This window comes from Pristiophorus japonicus, chromosome 27 (genome assembly GCF_044704955.1).
Source record: "Pristiophorus japonicus isolate sPriJap1 chromosome 27, sPriJap1.hap1, whole genome shotgun sequence".
Taxonomy (NCBI): Eukaryota; Metazoa; Chordata; class Chondrichthyes; family Pristiophoridae; genus Pristiophorus; species Pristiophorus japonicus.
The window spans coordinates 4,716,171-4,737,349 of record NC_092003.1 but is presented as its reverse complement, the minus strand read 5'-3'; the positions used below and the strand labels follow the sequence as shown (position 1 = coordinate 4,737,349).

General features: G+C 47.9%; 1 protein-coding gene across 1 annotated transcript in view; it reads right to left on the bottom strand.

Annotated features, from left to right (window-relative positions):
* Positions 1-21,179, bottom strand: part of LOC139239429 (ADP-ribose glycohydrolase MACROD1-like) — a 1,029,639-nt gene that overhangs the window by 430,145 nt on the left and 578,315 nt on the right. The gene's annotated exons all lie outside the window — the stretch shown is intronic.

The following is a 21,179-nucleotide window of genomic DNA, read 5'->3' as shown; positions in this document are numbered from 1 at the left end:
ACTTGGACAGGTTAGTTGAGTGGGCAAATGCATGGCAGATGCAGTATAATGTGGATAAATGTGAGGTTATCCATTTTGGGGGCAAAAACACGAAGGCAGAATATTATCTGGATGGCGACAAATTAGGAAAAGGGGAGGTACAACGAGACCTAGGTGTCATGGTTCATCAGTCACTGAAAGTTGGCATGCAGGTACAGCAGGCGGTGAAGAAGGCAAATGGTATGTTGGCCTTCATAGCTAGGGGATTTGAGTATAGGAGCAGGGAGATGTTACTGCAGTTATACAGAGCCTTGGTGAGGCCCTACCTGGAATATTGTGTTCAGTTTGTCTGCTAATCTGAGGAAGGACGTTCTTGCTATTGAGGGAGTGCAGCGAAGGTTCACCAGACTGATGAGGAGAGACTGGATCAATTGGGCCTTTATTCACTGGAGTTTAGAAGGATGAGAGAGGATCTCATAGAAACGTATAAGATTCTGACGGGACTGGACAGGTTAGATGCGGGAAGAATGTTCCCGATGTTGGGGAAGTCCAGAACCAGGAGACAGAGTCTTAGGATAAGGGGTAGGCCTCTTGGGAGAGTTGTTAACCTATGGAATTCACTGCCGCAGAGAGTTGTTGATGCCAGATGATTGATATATTCAAGAGGTTGTTAGATATGGCCCTTACGGCTAAGGGGATCAAGGGGTATGGAGAGAAAGCAGGAAAGGGGTACTGAGGGAATGATCAGCCATGATCTTATTGAATGGCGGTGCAGACTCGAAGGGCCGAATGGCCTCCTCTTGTACCTATTTTCTATGTTTCCTTCCCATTCATTCCCACTGTACACAATCTCAATTAATCCAAACCCCGTCCCATTCACTCCTACTGTACACAATCCCAATCAACCCAAACTCCTTCTCATTCACTCCCATTGTACACAATCCCAATCGACTCAAACCCCTTCCCACTCACTCCCACTGTACACAATCCTAATGGGCCCAAACCCCTTCCCATTCACTCCCACTGTACACAATCCCAATGGAACAAACCCCTTCCCATTCACACCCACTGTACACAATCCCAAAGGGCCCAAATCCCTTCCCATTCACTCCCATTTTACACAATCCCAACAAACCCCTTCCCATTCACACCCACTGTACACAATCCCAAAGGGCCCAAATCCCTTCCCATTCATTCCCATTTTACACAATCCCAATGGACCCAAACCCCTTCCCATTCACTCCCATTGTACACAATCCCAATGGTACAAACCCCTGGCCATTCACTCCCATTGTACTGATTCCCAATGGAGCAGACTCCATCCCACTCACTCCTATTGTACAGAAACCCAAAGAATTGCGCTCTCATTCTCTCGATTCCAATATATTAAACTTCCATTAACTTCGATTGCATAGACTCTCAATGGCCCAAATCTCTTGACACTTACTCTCATTTTATAGCATTTAAAATTGCAAGGCATCTTTAAGGTACTCAATTTTCTTCTCTTGCCAGGGACAAGTCCATTTAAAAGCTGATCTTGTGTCGTCACAGAGTATGACTTGGTTAAAACTCTGGTGTTGATTGATAAGACTGAAAATGGAGTGATAAAATAGGAAGCTAAGAATGTACGAACAGGAAAAGTTGATCCAGCTCACCGTGCCATACAAGAGAACCCACTTAGACTACCTTCTCTGCCACTAAGCTTGTAACTATTTCTTGCTTTTATTTCAGTAACCAGTACATTTCCTTTATGAATACCATTTTGCGGCTGTTACCATCCCAATTTGACCAAGTTAAAATTGGTCACAAAAAATTATTCCTACCTCCATCTTAATGATTCCCTTCATCATTTAAAACAAATGTGGATCATTTTTGCATGTTTTTTCACATGGCTGGGGAGTCAAGAACCAGGGGTCACAGTCTCAATAAGAGGTAGGCCATTTAGGACTGAGATGAGGAGAAATTTCTTCACTCAGAGAGTTGCGAATGGAATTCTCAACCCCAGAGAGCTGTGGAAGCTCAGTTGTAGAGCATATTCAAGACAGAGATCGATAGATTTTTAGATATTAAGGGAATCAAAGGATATGGGGACAGTGCAGGAAAGTGGAGTTGAGGTAGAAGATCAGCCATGATCTTATTAAATGGCGGAGCAGGCTCGAGGGGCCAAATGGCCTACACTCCTGTTCCTATTTCTTATCAGACTGTTATTTTAAAGAATGTTAAAGTTAAACAAATGAATTAAGTAAACCATCTGTTGGAAGAAATGTAAAGTGGAGATCAGGGGCTCCCATTCTTCTCCACCAAGAAGGAGGCTGGGTCATTGAATATATTTAAGGCGGAGATAGACAGATGTTTGAGCGATAAGGGAATAAAGGGTTATGGGGAGCGGGTAGGGAAGTGGAGCTGAATCCATGATAAGATCAGACATCATTTTATTGAATTGCGGAGCAGGCTCGAGGGGCTAAATGGCCTACTCCTGCTCCTATTTCTTATAAGAAGTTGATGGATGGACATCAGACCAGCGTAGAAACTTCTCGCCCAACACAATGCAACTGATTCATGTCCATACTGGGCGTTTGTCTGCCCACCTGATTCCCAGTGAATATTATATGGTATAAAGAAAAGAAAGATGCATTATATCGCGCCTTTCACAACCTCAGGACGTCCCAAAGCGCTTTACCTTTGAAGTGTAGTCACTGTTGTAATGTAGGGAACGCAGCAGCCAATTGCGCACAGCAAGGTCCCACAAACAGCAATGTGATAATGACCAGATCATCTATTTTAAGTGGTGTTGGTTGAGGGATAAATACTGGTCCCAGGACGAACTCCCCTGTTCTTCTTCGAAATAGTGCCATGATATCTTTCGCACCTACCAGAGAGGGCAGACGGGGCTTCGGTTTAACATCGCATCCAAACGACAGAGGAGTGCACTGGGAGCGTCAGCCTGGATTTTATGCTCAAGTCCCTGGAGTGGGACTTGAACCTACAACCTCCTGACTCAGAGGCGAGAGTGCTATGCACTGAGCCACAGCTAGCACTGAGAAAGAAAGAAAAAAATAACCAAAACACGAGACATAAAGATATTAATTTTTAAGAAAAATAAGCGTGCAGAAACCTTTCCATCATGCTCAAAGTGAATCGGAGGAGGAAAGATTTTTCTCTGAATCTGTATATTGGCCTCATTGCAAAAGCATTATCTTGATTTTCAAGTCACACCAGTCAGGGTGTTTCATACCTGCTTGTTTATCTTATCAGAATATTTTCAAAATGCTGAACACAGTATGAGGCGGTTTCAAAGTTCGTGTGTTGGATAACCATTTTGTAAAATGTTTGTATTTACAAAGCAGTTTTTAGTTGGGCGAGGCGGTCTGATTTTTGTTTGCACTCTTCCCCTTCCTCTCCTCACGCTGGGTTGTGGTTCCACCGCTGCTGCCAGCCCTCCTGCTACTCGCACGAGTGCCCATTTGTCATCTGAGAGCTCAAACAGAGAGTGTCAGCAGGACGTTTCACTTCCAAGCAGCAAAAAAATACCATCAATCCCATTAACGCTCACCTTAGCTGCGAGACACGACAACCTTCTGCACCACCCACATAATGCAGGTAATGCCGATCCCTCTGGGAAACAGAACAAAGGTAAAACTCATGACAAACTGGAGGAAAAACTCAGGCAAATTCCTCTATGATTCCCTACGTCAATCAGGTGAGTTCCAGGAGACCATGATATACCTACAGCTCACGTCCCAGTGTCAGCTGTGGCTCAGTGGGTAGCACACTCGCCCCTTGGGTCAGAAGGCTGTGGGTTCAAGTCAGGCTCCAGGGACTTGAGCATAAAAATCTAGGCTGACACTCCCAGTGCAGTGCTGAGGGAGTCCCGTGCGGTGGCTGGTGTTCAAATGGCCACCACACGTTAAAAAAATCCACGCACAGGCATCTTCCACCCTTCAAAATGTAGTTCGGGACCTGGAATATTAGGTCCTTCATTGAAACACCTGTGAGGGACTGCCTGATGATGATGATGATGATGATGATGAGGGAGCGCCGGACTGTCGGAGATGCCGTCTTTCGGATGAGATGTTAAACCGAGGCCCCGTCTGCTCTCTCAGATCGACGTATAAGATCCCACGGCACTATTGCGAAGAAGAACAGGGGAGTTAAGAACATAAGAAATAGGAGCAGGAGTAGGCCATTTGGCCCCTCGAGCTACATTCAATCAGATCATTGCTCATCTGATCTTGGCCTCAACTCCACTTTCCTGCCCGCTCCCTATAACCCTTGACTCCCCTATTGTTCAAAAATCTGTCTATCTCTACCGTCATTATATTCAATAGGCTGGTGGAGGACTGTTGTCTTACGGATGTTTAGCGTAAGGCCCATGCTTTCATACGCCTCAGTAAATACGTCCTGGAGTTCAGCCTCTGTATGTGCACAGACGCAGGCGTCGTCCATGTACTGTAGCTCGACAACAGAGGTTGGGACGGTGTTGGACCTGGCCTAGAGACAGCAAAGGTTGAACAGGTTCCTACTGGTTCTGTAGTTTAGTTCCACTCCAGCGGGGAGCTTGTTGACTTGAGGTGGAGCATGGCAGCGAGGAAGATTGAGAAGAAGGTTGGGGCGATGACGCAGCACTGTTTGACCCCGGTCCGGACGTGGATTGGGTCTGCAATGGATCCATTGGTAAGGATCACGGCTTGCATGTCGTCGTGGAGTAGGCGAAGGATGGTGACGAACTTTTGGGGGCATCCGAAATGGAGGAGGATGCTCCACAGACCCTCGCGGTTGACAAAAGCCTTTGTAAGGTCAAAGAAGGCCATGTATAAGAACTGGTGCTGTTCTCTGCATTTTTCCTGCAGCTGTTACGCTGCAAAAATCATGTCCGTTGTGTCCCGTAGGGGACGAAATCCGCACTTTGACTCCGGGAGGAGCTCCTCAGCCACGGGGAGAAGACGGTTGAGGAGGACTCTCGTGACGACTTTCCCAGTGGCTGATAACAGGGAGATTCCTCTGAGGTTGCCGCAGTCGGATGTCCCCTTTTTTAAAGATGGTCACGATCACTGCATCTCTGAGATCTCCCGGCATGCTCTCCTCCCTCCAGATGAGAGAGATGAGGTCATGTATTCGCGCCAACAGTGCCTCAGCAGGGATTCCATTCTGGTCATTGTCACATTGCTGTTTGCAGGAGCTTGCTTGTGTTACATTACAACAATGATGACACTCCAAAAGTGCTTCAGTGGCTGTAAAGCGCTTTGAGACGTCCGTTGGTCATGAAATGCGCTATATAAATCCAAGTCTTTCTTGCTTTCACTGTTACGTCCCAATAGCCTTAAGAACATTATACCGAACTAGAGGAAAAAAACCTCTTTATCTTCGATATCTCAAGTTCAAAAATCTATCCATAACCCTCTTGAGGTGTTTAACATGCTCCATTTCCATTGCCCCCCTACAAAGAAATATTCTTTGCATTTTCCACATGCAGCATGAAAAATCGTGCATTTATCGCTCCTCGTCTAAGCTTGAATCCATTTCCATGTCCCAAAGCTTGTGCTAATGCTGATCATTCTCGGTTACAGTTTCTCTATTCCGTTTAAGATCACAAGTATCTAAAGGTCATTGCGATACTGACTTTTCCCCAACGTAAACACCTGGGGGTAATTTTAACCAAATCCACCCGTTGGGAATCCCAAGGAATCAGGTGGAACGTTGATTTCACAGCCCGCCCAATATTCTCCTCCATTGACTTCACATCGGGCGGTGTGTAAAACCAGCATTGAACCTAATCCTGTCTGTAACACTCCTGTGAAGTGCCTTGGGGAGTTTTACTATGTTAAAGGTGCTATATAAATAAAAGTTGTTGTTGTTTCCTGATGGGTGGGTGAGGTTAAAATTGTCCCCTATACAGTCTTTCCTTGTAGCATATGCGTCCAATTCCATATCTCAATTTAGTTGTGCATCTTTGTACTCACTCTAAGGCCGTAATGTCCCCCCATGGTACAGTGCCCAGAATTGTACACAGTGGGAGCTTTAGACCAACACAAGAAAGAAAGATTTGCATTTCTATGGCGCCTTTCACGGCCACCGGACGTCCCAAAGCGCTTTACAGCCAATGAAGTACTTTTGGAGTGTAGTCCCTATTGTAATGTCGGAGTATAGGAATCGCGGCAGCCAATTTGCGCACAAGCAAGCTCCCACAAACGGCAATCTGATAATGACCAGTTAATCTGTTTTAGTGATCTTGACTGAGGGATAAATATTGGACCCAGGACACCGGGGAGAACTCCCCTGCTCGTCTTTGAAATACCACCGTGGGATCTTTTACGTCCACCTAAGAGGGCAGACGGGGCCTCGGTTTAACGTCTCATCCGAAAGACGGCACCTCCGTCAGTGCAGCACTTCCTCAGTACTACCCCTCCGACAGTGCAGCGTTCTCTTAGTACTGCCCTCTCACAGTGCAGCGCTCCCTCAGTACTGCCTCCTCAGACAGTGCAGCACTCCCTCAGTACTGCCTGCCCCTCTGACAGTGCGGCGCTTCCTCAGTGCTGCCCCTCTGACAGTGCAGCGCTCCCTCAGTCAGTCAGCAGCGGAGCGGAGATGACGTCATGATGTGTGTGTATCACCACTGCTCTCCCCTTCACTGAAACTTCGGTCCACTGAGTCACCAGGGAGGATTTCGGTTGGCCAGCAGCCTGGCACCCAAGAGGGGGTGTCAGGCTGCCTGTTTGCAGCCCAGCCGAACCCGGGGACAAAAAAAAACATAGCGGCCATGGCAGTGTGCCCTCCCCTTGAAGGTCCGGCGCACTGATGTGGCTCACAGACCGAAAGCAAGGTGCACTGACAGAAGAAACTGTCGGGGGAACCGCGCGGCGGATTAAACATTTTTGGAGCTAAATTTCACGGGAGGTGCGATAGAGGTGTGTTTGATGACGCACTTGGGACGGTCGGCAGCAGCGGGACAGAAGTGGGGACCGCCAGAAAAATCCCCGAGCTAAATTTCGCTGGTGGCGGCTATTGGACCGGAAGTCAGCGGCCACTCAACTCCGCCGCCTGGCCGCCGCTTTCTGGCGGTAAGAGGCCTTTTTGGGGAACTGCATTTCGGCCCCAATTCTGCTTCCCCTAACCCTCCCCCGGCCCTCCAAAAGCCAACGGTGCGGGCGGGGTCTGTGGGGAGTCACTCCGCAGCACAAGAACAAAGCAAGCAAGCTCTCCGCACGATCACATTGGCTGTGCCAGTGAGGAGTTGTGCTCGAGGTCTCTCGATGCCTGCCTACACTGCGGCATTTGCTCCTTGAAGAGGAATCATCCCGAGCAAACAAATGCAAAGCAAGCCAGCTAAGTCAATGACTAGAGTCGGCTGTTCCGAATATGACCCTTTGGAATTTTTGCCTTGCAAAACAACATCGTTCCTTTCACATTTTTATAGACTATACACATTTATTCGCATTTTCAATTGACAGAACACATCCAGATTCCAAACACAGGACGGTTTTGTACAAAAATAATGCTTTCATTGTTGTGAGTTGAAGATCATCCGTTTAGTACAGTAGGCCCCCTCTACACGGCACCCACAATCTCTCTGTTTCCAGGGTACGCACAGAAAGTGCATTACAGACAAGGCTGTGTTGTGGTGAGACGTTTCATATGATTTCACTATTAATGAGGGGATCTGTAAACAGTAGGCATTGTATCCAAGGTCATTGTAGAGCAGCGGTGGTCAGCTTTGAGTCTGCTTCCTAGTCCCTTCCCATTAACCGGTACAAACTGTGGTTACAGCTTCGGTTCAAGTTGCAGCCCAATACTGGAGGACAGCTAGGTACCCATCAACAGGACACTCCAATACTTCAGCCTACATGTCCCAAAATTTCTAAAATGTTACTCAGACACTAAAAGCCTGGTTTGTAAAACAGGAAGTTCATTTCATGAATTATGTGGAGATATTAATCAATAATTTTCAATGAAATTTCATCAGCGCAAAACGAACACCAGAACTCGAGCCACACTCACCCACTCCCGTCTATCATCAGCCTTGTCTGGCTTTAACTTTGTAAGCACTGGCAGCCCTAGTGCTCACGTTTTGAACTTTTGCTGTGCGATAATAGTTATGAGATCATTAGCACACTTGTACAAGATAGTTTTATACATTATTCATAATCTGAGATCTGATGTGACTCAATACCTTTGTTAACACAGCAGACAAATGAATGTGTTTGTTATTAATATTACTCATATCACAACCCCATGAGAGTTGCCAACTCTAGCTTAGGCATATTCCTGGAGGTTTCATTACACGACCTCCTGCTCAGTCCAGTCAAACAGCCTGTTGCCTCTTCTCCAATATTTCTATAACTAATAAACCAATGCGCTCAAAGAAAATGAAAACCTGCAAATTTGTTTGAAGGACACTGAATGCTGTTCCGGATATTGCCCACAGCAGTGTATGGTAGCATAGTGGTTATGTTACTGGGCTAGTAACCCAGAGACCTGGAGCAATAATCTGGAGTACGTGAGTTCAAATCCCATCACGGCAGCTGAAGAATTTAAATTCAGTTAATTAAATAAATCTGGAATTTAAAAAAAGCTATGAATGGTGACCATGAAACCAGCAAATTGTCGTTGAAAACCCATCTGGTTCACGAATGCCCTTTAGGGAAGGAAATCTGCCGCCCTTAACCGGTCTGGATGTTTTGTGACTCCAGACCCACAGCAATGTAGTTGACTCTCAACTGCCCTCTGAGATGGCTTGGCAACACAGCTGTCAAGGAGGTGGCTCACCACCACCTTCTAATGCTGGCCTTGCCAGCGATGCCCACATCCCGGGAATGAATAATTTTTTTGAAAGTGTCCAGGAGATTAATCTAGCAATCCTGGAGGGTTGGTGACCCTAAGGTAAAGACAAAATTTGCAGGAGGGCAACTGTGCTCAGCAACCAAACTGGCAATGTTTGTGGAGGACTGTAAAAACAGACTGTGCAGGAACTCATCCTGCCCATGACACACCATTGCAGCTATAATATCAGTTTCGAATCACCTTCTTCCATTTTCTGTCACAGTTTTAGCATCGAACCCTCTCGGGTCAGATACAGCACAGGACGTGAAACTCTGAATGTCCTGCTGTGCGCTCACTTAGGTGATGTGAACCACACACGCCAGTAGACACTGCAATTGCCTGACCTCGGGAGGGGAAAATAAACCACAGTTCCCGTTCCTGATCGCTAACAAGTGGTACCACCCTGCATGTGTGGATTTAGGTTGTGGATGGGATAGGGCTTGGCCGTGATGCCTCTCTACAGTTGAATAGCCCGCTCATACTTATTCTTCTGCTTCCCACGTGACGAAGGACCACTTTGGTGGTATTTTGGAGGGCCGAACTGTATAGTCAACACCCTTGAAGAAAGGGGGGGAAAAATAAGAGACAAATATTGGGGGGCAGGAGTTGTGGAAAGAAACTCCGGAATGACAACAGTTTAGGATTGTTCGGCTTGTAGCAACTCTGTTCCAATTTCCCAATGTTGCTACTCTTCTTGCCTGTTGCATTCGGATACCCACCGAAGTATACAAGTGCTCCCCAGTTTTTGCAGAGAGAAAGAATGATGCATATCCAATTGTCACAGCGACAGACATGAAACTCTAACTTTCTCAACAACTAAATCAACCTCCAGTTCTCTCCTGGTACCACACTGAGAAATTGTTCAAAAGAATCAACTGCATCTCTACTGATGCCTCAGTAGGTAAAGATATCACTCAAAGTACATAAGATTATACAGGATATATGGCACAGAAACAGGCCATTCGGCCCAGCCAGGCCATGCCGGCATTTATGCTCCACTCCCACTCGAGCCTCCCCTCCCCCGTCTTTCCTCATCTAAATCTATCAGCATAACCCTGTATTCCCTTCTCCCTCATATGCTTGTCCAGCCTCCCCTTAACTGCATCCATTGTATTCGCCTCAACCACTTGCTGTGACAGCGAGTTCCACATTCTCACCACTCTTTGGGTAAAGAAGTTTCTCCTGAATTCCCTATTTGATTTCTTGGTGACTACTTTATATTGATGGCCTCTAGTTACGCTCGTCCCCACAAGTGTCCACTCTGTCAAAACCTTTCATAATTTGAAAGACCTCTATCAGGTCACTCCTCAGTCTTGTCTTTTCAAGGGAAAAGAGCTTCAGCCTCTTCATCCTTTCCTGATATGTATATCCTCGCAGTTCTGGTAGCACGAAGCCATATAGTTTAGCAGCTGCCAGATTTTATTTCTCTTTCTGTGCTGAATTCATTGATCTCAACAGAGCAGCATTTCAGACAGGGGGAAAAAGTCAACCTCAGTCAAAAGTCCTGAGTGCGATCCAGAGACTGCTGCCTGAAAGGCCACAGGTGTGAGAACAGCATCAAGCCTGGCTGCAGTGCACTCTGTTGTCAAAAATGCTGCCACAGTCTCACTGTCGAAAGACTTGCATTTATATAGCGCCTTTTACCATCACCGGACATCCCAAAGCGCTTTACAGCCAATGAACAACTTTTGGAATGTAGTCACTGTTGTAATGTGGGAAACGCGGCAGCCAATTTACGCACAGCAAGCTCCCACAAACAGCAATGTGATAGTGACCAGATCATCTGTTTTTGTTATGTTGATTGAGGGATAAATATTGGCCATGGCACCGGGAATAACTCCTCTGCTCTTCTTCGAGATAATGCCATGGGATCTTTTATATCCACCTCAAAGGGCAAACGGGGCCTTGGTTTAACGTCTCATCCAAAAGACGGCACCTCCGACAGTGCGGCGCTCCCTCAGTACTGCCCATCTGACAGTGCGGCGCTCCCTCAGTACTGCCCCTCCGACAGTGCGGCGCTCCCTCAGTACTGCCCCTCCGACAGTGCTGCGCTCCCTCAGTACTACACTGGTGTGTCAGCCTAGATTTATGTGCTCAAGTCTCTGGAGTAGGATTTGAATCCACAAACGTCTGGCTCAGAGGCAAGTGTGTTACCCACTGAGCCACAACTGGGAGAGAATACTGGAACTGTTGGTGCTGGGAAATCATGCTGGGGCAAATTTCAGGTATTTTCAGGTAAGGAGGGAGAAAAATAACTGAAAGAAATGATTTGCATTTCGCAGCATCAGAGTAATTGAGAAACATGACTGTGATCTTGTTCAATATTCATCGCAGCGTCAACATTTCACACCTCTGCAAGTTAACCATCTTGACAACTTCATGACCCGAGCAACAACAACTTGCATTTATATGGCATTCTTTAAAATGTCCCAAGGCACTTCACAGACGTGGTATCAACAGAATTTGATACCGAGCCACATAAGGAGATATTAGGGCAGATGAAAGAGAGCGGTTTTAAGAGGCATTTTAAAGGAGGAGAGCGAAGCGGAGAGGGTTACAACAACAACCTGTACTTATATAGTTCCTTTAATGTAGTGAAACGTCGCAAGGCGTTTCACAGGAGTGTTATGAGATTTTTAAAATTACACCAATGAAATTTTTAAAAATTTGACACCGAGCCGCTTAAGGAGAAATTAGGGCAGGGGCTTGGTCAAAGAGGTAGGTTTTGAGGAGCGTCTCGAAGGAGGAAAGAGAGGCAGAGAGATTTAGGCAGGGAGTTCCAGAGCTTAGGGCAACAGAAGGCATGGCCGCCAATGGTTGAGCGATTATAATCAGGGATGCTCAGGAGGGCAGAATTGGAGGAGCTCAGATATCTCAGGGGGTTGTGGGGCTGAAAGAGATTACAGAGACATGGAGGGGCGAGGACATGGAGGGATTTGAAAACAAGGATGAGAATTTTGAAATCGAGGTGTTGCTTAACCGGGAGCCAATGTAGGTCAGCGAGCACAGGGGGTGATGGGTGTGCGGGACGCGAGTTAGGACACGGGGGCAACGAGCACAGGGGGTGATGGGTGAGCGGGACTGGGTGCGAGTTAGGACACGGGGCAGCGAGCACAGGGGGTGATGGGTGACGGGACTCGGTGCGAGTTAGGACACGGGGACAGCGAGCACAGGGGGTGATGGGTGAGCGGGATTGGGTGCGAGTTAGGACACGGGGGCAGCGAGCACAGGGGGTGATGGGTGAGCGGGACTCGGTGCGAGTTAAGACACAGGGCAGTGAGCACAGGGGGTGATGGGTGAGCAGGACTGGGTGCGAGTTAGGACACGGGGCAGCGAGCACAGGGGGTGATGGGTGAGTGGGACTTTAGGTAGGGAATTCCAGAGCTTGGGGCCCAGGCAGCTGAAGGCACGATCGCCAATGGTGAAGCAGCACAGTCAGGTACGATGCTTTTTTATGGAAGATGAGAGAGGTTTATGAGCTCCCTGAAACAGATCCTCTCTAATGGACACAGATACACACACATTTACAGCCCTGCATGTACAATTAAATTTCAATGAAAGATTAAAACTGGCCTAATGTTTATTGAACAGATTCAAATTATTTTCTTCCCACTGGACATCTTAACCACATTAAGTACAGATTGCAATTTCCTACTTTGAGATAAAGCCACAGAAAGATTTATTAATGCGTTTTAAATTTTGGACTGTTTCAGATTCCCTCTTAAAACTTTCAGCCTGGAGTAATTGCAACTGCAACAACCCACGAAACCACTTTGAACAGCGGTAGCATTGTAATATTCTGCTTGGCCACAAGGAAATCAAGCTCAGCTCCCTGCTCTTGAGAAATTACCTTTTATTTTTTATTAATGAGATAACAGCTCACTTCAAAGGATATTTTTCTACTTAACCTAGATCACTGGAGAGTAGAACTGGGCGCAGGATAGATGACAGCTGACAGGAAGAGTCGCTTGGGAGACTGATGATTCTACTGACCCACGCATTTCCACCAGGACCTGGCAGCACCGGGGCACCATGGCATTATTTTCAGCTCCCTTCTTTTTGAACAAGCACCATATGCATATCAGAACAAATGGGTTCAATCTTCAAAAATTGCCTGAAGCAGCTTTCTCTCGACTACTCTGAGATAACTTCAGATCAATGCCACTTTCCCAAATTTCAACGGAAAAAAAGAGAAAGATTTGCATTTATATAGCGCCTTTCACAATCACCAGACGTCCCAAAGCGCTTCACAGCCAATGAAGTACTTTTGGAGGGTAGTCACAGTTCTCATGTAGAAAACGCAGCAGCCAATTTGCGCACAGCAAGCTCCCACAAACAGAAATGTTATAAAGACTAGCTAATTTGTTTTTGTGATAGAAACATAGAAAATAGGTGCAGAAGCAGGCCATTCAGCCCTTTGAGCCTGCACCGCCATTCAATAAGTTCATGGCTGAACATGAAACTTCAGTACCCCCTTCCTGCTTTCTCGCCATACCCCTTGATCCCCCGAGTAGTAAGGACTTCATCTAACTCCCTTTTGAATATATTTAGTGAATTGGCCTCAACTACTTTCTGTGGTAGAGAATTCCACAGGTTCACCACTCTCTGGGTGAAGAAGTTTCTCCTCATCTCGGTCCTAAATGGCTTACCCCTTATCCTTAGACTGTGACCTCTGGTTCTGGACTTCCCCAACATTGGGAACATTCTTCCTGCATCCAACCTGTCCAAACCCGTCAGAATTTTAAACGTTTCTATGAGGTCCCCTCTCACTCTTCTGAACTCCAGTGAATACAAGCCCAGTTGATCCAGTCTTTCTTGATAGGTCAGTCCCACCATCCCGGGAATCAGTCTGGTGAATCTTCGCTGCACTCCCTCAATAGCAAGAATGTCCTTCCTCAAGTTAGGAGACCAAAACTGTATACAATACTCCAGGTGTGGCCTCACCAAGGCCCTGTACAACTGTAGCAACACCTCCCTGCCCCTGTACTCAAATCCCCTCGCTATGAAGGCCAACATGCCATTTGCTTTCTTAACCACCTGCCGTACCTGCATGCCAACCTTCAATGACTGATGTACCTTGACACCCAGGTCTCGTTGCACCTTCCCTTTTCCTTAGATTTCCTTTTGATTTAGAATTTGCTCCCCTGAGGATCGGTTTCCCACCCTTTATTTCATTTCATGATGATCAGGGAAATTTGGATTTGTAATGTCATTAACTAGATATCTGCCATTCACATTCAATCACTAAGTTTTATTTTTTAAGCATTATTTATTCCCTTTTCATCCCTCATCTCCAGAAGCTTCTTGCTGGGGTGTGGTTCCACTGGGGGCAAAACTGCTTTGCGCCCCGATTGGAGGTGGTAACCTTCCGGGACTGGGACATTTATTGCCCATTCTGGAAGTTGCGCCCCCGCCATGGAATTCGGCCCTTCCACCCCTCAACAGAGGCGGAGCGATATCGGAGGCGCTCCATGTCCGTGGAGAGGCTCCCGCTGAAAAAGCAAAGCTACGCGGACATTCTATAACTGCGATCGACCCCTTCGCCCGGGCAATAACCTCGTTGCATCACATTAGCGCTCCCCCCTCCCCCAGAGGCGATAATGGGACTATAAAAAAGGGTAATTTCGCCCCCACTGTTCCTCCAATATTTCGCCCAAGTGGTCTTGCTTCACGAGTAAACCTAGGGAGTGAGTGCTGAACGGCTGTGTAGTGTTGTAGGACATTATGAGTGAGCCTAATTCTGTCCTCACCCGATGCCCCGACACACCATGAAGATCAGCAGAAGGAACCTTGCCCCATTTTCTGCTCTGCCATCCAGGGGAGAGAAGACCATTTTGCAGCGTCCTGGCTAATGTCTCGCTTTCAGACTTTCTGGTCTCTGTGGCTCAGTATCAGAGGAACAGGAGGAAGCCATTCAGCTCCTCAAGCCTATTCTGCCATCCATTTTGATTATGGCTGATCACGCCAGGCCCAGTCACTCACTTTGCTGTGAGGATTTAAAAAGAATGTTGCATCTTACTCCACATACAAGGTTCAATCTCATGCTCAAGGTGGAAAGAGCCAAATTCTACCTACAAAACAGAAAGTTTGCCTCAAATCAACTCGCTTGGAGCTATTTACATTACTGCAGTGTCTCTGACTCCTGTAATGTATTTGCTTTGTGGATTCTTTGGGCCCAAGTTTCCACATGATTCGCGCCTGATTTTTAGGAGCAACTGGTGGAGAACGGACTATTTTAGAAATCGCAATTCTCCACATTTTTTTTCTCTGCAGTTCTAGTTAGGTAGAACAGTTCTAGTTTAGAACAGAATTTTTTCTTCAAAAGGGGGCGTGTCCGGCCACTGACGCCTGATTTGAAAGTTTCCACAGTGAAAATGTACTCCAAACTAAAGTAGAATGGCGCCAGTGAAGATTTTTGTAGAACTAAAAAAACCTGTTCTACACATTAAAAAATCAGGCGCAGGTTACAAATTAGGCGCCCAGAACGAGGTGGGGGGGAGGGGGGGGGAAGGGAACTCATTAAATTCGACAATAAATCCTTATTTATACTTCTACAAATATTATACAAATAAATCCAACCTGAATAAACATTTATAAGCCAAGAAAAGATTAAATAAACCATCTTCCTACCTGTGTAAAAGTGCTTCAGCCAGGGAGAATTCTGCAACTATTCGTGCCGCTGAGCAAGAGAGGGAGGGAGAGAGGGGAGGGAGAGGGAGAGAGGGAGGGAAGAGAGGGAGAGGGAGGGAAGAGAGGGGGGGGGGGTCGGGGAACAGGAGCGGGGGGGAGCGGGTGTCGGGTCGGGTCGGGGGGGAGCGGGTGTCGGGTCGGGTCGGGGGGGAGCGGGTGTCGGGTCGGGTCGGGGGGGAGCGGGTGTCGGGTCGGGGCGGGGGGGGGGGGAGCGGGTGTCGGGTCGGGGGGGGGGGAGCGGGCCTCGGGTCGGGGCGGGGAGCGGGTCGGGGGGGGGGAGCGGGCCTCGGGTCGGGGCGGGGAGCGGGTCGGGGGGGGGGGGAGCGGGCCTCGGGTCGGGGCGGGGAGCGGGTCGGGGGGGGGGGGGAGCGGGCCTCGGGTCGGGGCGGGGAGCGGGTCGGGGGGGGGGGGGAGCGGGCCTCGGGTCGGGGCGGGGGGGGAGAGCGGGGTCTCGGGTCTCGGTCGGGGCGGGGGGGGAGAGCGGGTGTTGGGTCGGGGGGGGGGAGCGGGTCTCGGGTGTCGGGGGGGGAGCGGGTGTCGGGTCGGGTCTGGTCGGCGGGGGGGGGGGGGGGGGGTGGGGGGAGCGAGTGTCGGGTCTGGTCGGGCGGGGAGCAGGAGCTGGCCGTGGGAGGAGCCTCATTCAAGCAGCCCCAGTGAGGCCATTGGGCCAGGGCTAGGGGCTGCGTGCTTCGGGCCCCTCCCACACAGTTCAGCGCCTGGAGCTACTGCACTTGCGTGCCGACTGTAGCGCGCATGTGCAGAGGTCCCGGCACTGTTTTCAGTGCCCCCCCCCACAGCTCGTGCCGGCTGCGCCGAGTGCCACAGGACCTGTAAGTCGGTGGAGAATACCGAGGATTTTTTTAGGCGCCGTTTTAGGCGTGAAAAACGGGTGCCCAGCTCGGAGGGGCGCCCGTTTTTTTTCTTGTGGAAACTTGGGCCCTTTGCTTCAGAATTCATAGCAACACATTGTTATTAAGAATCAGTTGTTTTATTAACAAAGATTTAACAATCACACTGAACATTATCAGTTCATCCACGAGGCTCACAACTGCATACCTCATCGTGGATGACCGAGACCCAACTGGCCAGGGTTTTATTGAGTCTTGTGAATATCACGTGACTTGCCATGCCACTCACAATGCAACAGCTCTACAAACCCGTGAGCAATGCTCGCAGGTGCATACATTACATCTCCCAACGCCTGAGCCTTGCAAAGTCGATGACACTGGCAAATACGAGCATGCCAACAACCACACAACCGACAGCACTGCAGAAATGGTTCTTGGATCTTCCGATCTGCTGCTGGCAACATTGCTTCCGTCAGCGTTATCTAAACATGCTGAGGTTAACGTCAGTGTCCCTGGACGAGAAAGGCCAAAAATCAGCCAGGGTTTCTGCTCCTGATCAGCATCCAGCATGGCTAGCTGGAAAAGTGCCCTTGCGTTATGACAAGTGAGGACAGGATCAGGCTCGGCTGTGCCCCCCACAGTCAAATAGCCCACCGGTACTGTCGCATAGAAATAAACGGCCCTGTGAGTGAGTTATCAGAGGGGTTGTTGGTGCCTGTGACATCTACCTCAGCTAGTGCCAGTAACTTCAGGCAAGGATGGGATGGCAAGAAAATAAAATCGAATTCTGGGAATAGACGGATGATTCTCAGTATGAGGAGGTAAAGGCTGGTTAACACATGAGTTTAAGAACATAAGAAATCGGAGCCATTTGGCCCCTCGAGCCTGCTCTGCCATTTAATAACATCATGACTGATCTGATCATGGACTCAGCTCCACTTCCCTGCCCGCTCTCTCTAACCCTTTATTCCCTTCTCGCTCAAAGATCTGTCTATCTCCGCTTTATATATATTCAATGACCCAGCCTCCGCAGCTCTCTGGGGCAGAGAATTGCACAGATTTACAACACTCTGAGAGAAGAAATTCCTCCTCATCTTAGTTTTAAATGGGCAGCCCCTTATTCTGAGACTATGGGCCCGAGTTTGCTCAAACCTAAGTTCCGCCCATTTACCGGCGAAAAGATCGCTAAGATCCTGACGGTACTTTCGGCGGAAGTTTGGTGAAAAAATGGAGAAAAAAAACGCCCGGTGGAAAAAAATGGGCGTTACATGCCGATTCTGGGTGGCAGCGGGTGGTAGGTCTGATTCTGGACGGCAAATGCGATCCTTGGCAAAGTAACACCGAGGTTAGAGTCGTGCCCAGGGAGGGGGGGGGAACAGGAAAAAAAATCTTCAAAAGATGAAAAAAATTATAAATCCTTCAAAGGACTCTATCAAACAAAACTGCTGAAAAAGAAATAAAGCAAACCATTTCACTAACCTTTTCTTGCAGGTCTTCACACCTACCGTTCACTAAGACCTGCCTCCAAGCGGTGGTCTCTTCTGCTGCTGGAGCGGAGAACCGCCCAGACCAATCTGGGGAGGGAGGACTTTTGTCGCCATTGCACGCTACCGCACGCTCCCCAGCTGTCTTCTCTCCCCGCCAGCGTGAGGGTCTCACCAAACTCGCTCGGAGGGGAGAGCGCCGAAAAAACAGGGAGACCGCCGAACCGGCGGTAGGTTCATCAAATCTGGGCCCTAGGCCCCCTAGTTTTAGTTTCCCCTATGAGTGGAAATATCCTCTCTGCATCCACCTTGTCGAGCCTCCTCATTATCTTATATGTTTCGTTAAGATCACCTCTCATTCTTCTGAACTCCACTAAGTATAGGCCCAACCTACTCAACCTATCTTTAGAAGTCAACCTCCTCATCTCCGGAATCAACCGAGTGAGCCTTCTCTGAACAGCCTCCAATGCAAGTATATCCTTCCTTAAATACGGAGACCAAAACAGTACGCAGTACTCCAGCTGTGGCCTCACCTATACCTGTACAGTTGTAGCAGGACTTCTCTGCTTTTATACTCTATCCCCCTTGCAATAAAGGCCAACATTCCATTTGCCTTCCTGATTACTTGCTGTACCTGCATACCAACTTTTTGTGCTTCATGCACAAGGAACCCCAGGTCCCTTTGTACTGCAGCACTTTGCAATTTTTCTCCATTTAAATTATAATGTGCTTTTCTATTTTTTCTGCCGAAGTGGATAACCTCACATTTTCCCACATTATATTCCATCTGCCAAATGTTTGCCTCCTGACAATTTGCTTTCCCACCCATCTTTGTATCATCAGCAAAATTAGCTACATTACACTCGGTCCCTTCATTAATATAGATTGTAAATAGTGGAGGCCCCAGCACTGATCCTGTGGCACCCCACTAGTCACTGTTTGCCAATCGGAAAATGACCGAGTTATCCCGACTCTCTGTTTTCTGTTAGTTAGCCAATCCTCTATCCATGCTCATATATTACCCCAGCAGTTTCTCAGACCTCAACACCGATGAAGAGCCTCCACCTGAACAACAACTCCAACTTGTATTTATATAGTGCCTTTAACGGAGTGAAACATCCCAACGCCCTTCACAGGAATACTATGAGATAAAAAATTTGACACCAAGCCACCTACGGAGAAATTAGGGCAGGTGACCAAAAGCCTGGTCAAAGAGGTAGGTTTTAAGGAGCGTCTTGAAAGAGGAAAGAGAGGTAGAGAGGCGGAGAAGTTTAGGCAGGGAGTTCCAGAGCTTGGGGCCCAGGCAACAGAAGGCACGGCCACCGATGGTTGAACGATTATAATCAGGGGTGCTCGAGAGGGCAGAATTAGGGGAGTGCAGATATCTCGGGGGGTTGTGGGACTGGAGGAGATTACAGAGCTAAGGAGGGGCGAGGGTCATGGAGGGATTTAAAAATAAGGGTGAGAAATTTGAAATTGAGATGTTGCTTAACCGGAAGCCAATGTAGGTCAGTGAGCACAGAGGTGATGGGTGAGCGGGGCTTGGTGCGAGTTACGACATGTGGCAGCCGAGTTTTGGATCATCTCTAGTTTATGTAGGGTAGAATGTGGGAGGCCAGCCAGGAGTGCGTTGGATAAGTCAAGTCTAGAGGTAACAAAGGCATGGATGAGGGCTTCAGCAGTGGATGAGTTGAGGCAAGGGTGGAGATGGGCGATATTACGGAGGTGGAAATAGGCGGTCTTAGCTATGCTGCGAATATGTGGTCGAAATCTCATTTCAGGGTCAGACAGAAGTGTGAACATGCCTTTTCTCTTCAGAATGCTGGTGGAACTACTGTGTACTTCTGACAACAGAAGAGAAATCATACCACACTTCCAATCACTGCTCGCAGAAGTGTCACAGGAGTGACGCTGAGTTTGTACAATGGGCATCTCCATTCACTTTTTAAATTCACTTTGGAGTCAGCTTGTTAAGTGGCGACTCCCGCAGTGTGCCTATTTTTTTTTAAATTTCATGCTGGTGAATTATCACGTCACCGGGCTTTGAAATGATCTTTTATGTTCACAAAATAATCAAAAGGCAATTGAAGCATTACATCAGCCAGGCCTTAGGGCTGCAATAAGCATACTGTGTAAACACACTGAATTGGTAAAAAGGCTTAATTCCCTTCCCAGCTTAGGCCTGGATTACATTAACGTGTGACCCGCAGTCCTCACCGACTGCAATCAATAACCCTACAGCCCATTATCCATGATCCCAGATGAAAAATGGCCATATAGGTGAGGCACCAGAGGGCAACTGGCACCCGTGGAATGTGCCTCAGTAAGACTGCACTTCCCATCCGTTAAATTACTGTTACGGAAACTAGCAGACTATACGCACATGGAACTGCAAGAGCTGACAACTAAATACCCTAAATAGGGGGTATAGTTTCAGAATAAGGGGCCGCCCATTTAAAACGGAGATGAGGAGGAATTTCTGCTCTCAGAGGTTCGTGAATCTTTGGAATTCTTTACCCCAGGGAGCTGTGGAGGCTGGGTCATTGAATATATTCCAGGCTGAGATAGACAAGATTCTTGAACTATAGGGGTGTCAAGGGTTATGGGAAACAGGCAGGAAAATGGAATTGAGGCCAGAATCAGATCAGCCATGATCATATTGAATGGCGGAGTAGGCTGGAGTATGGCCTACTCCTGCTCCTACTTCTTATGTTCTTATATTCTCAAGAACAGTTTTGGATTGTCAATAAATGATGGCCTTGCCACTGACGGTAACATCCGAAGTTTTTTTTTCCAAATCCTATTGAATCTGCTCGAGTTGCAGTGGAGACATGGGACGGCTGAAATTGGCACTACAATGTCGCATGCACAAACCCCTGGATCTGTGCTGGCAGAAGATTTGGAATGGACTAAACCAACAATGACTCCCATTACTGTTCCCCTTAGCTGTCTATTATCTAAAAATATTAAGTAAGGAGCTTTTCATGCATATAACATTTTAAAAAAATAACTGTGATGCCATAAACTCATTATGCCATGCTTGAACTGTATAAAACACTGGTTAGGCCACAGCTGGAGTACTGCGCGCAGTTCTAGTCACCACATTACAGGAAAGATGTGATTGCACTAGAAAAGGGACAGAGGAGATTTACGAGGATGTTGCCTGGACTGGAGAATTTTAGCTACGAGGAAAGATTGGATAGGTTGGGGTTGTTTTCTTTGGAACAGGGGACGCTGAGGGGAGACCTCATTGAGGTGTATAGAATTATGAGGGGCCTGGATAGAGTGGATGGGAAGGACCTATTTCCCTTAGCAGAAGGGTTAATAACCAGGGGGCATAGATTTAAAGTAACTGGGGGGA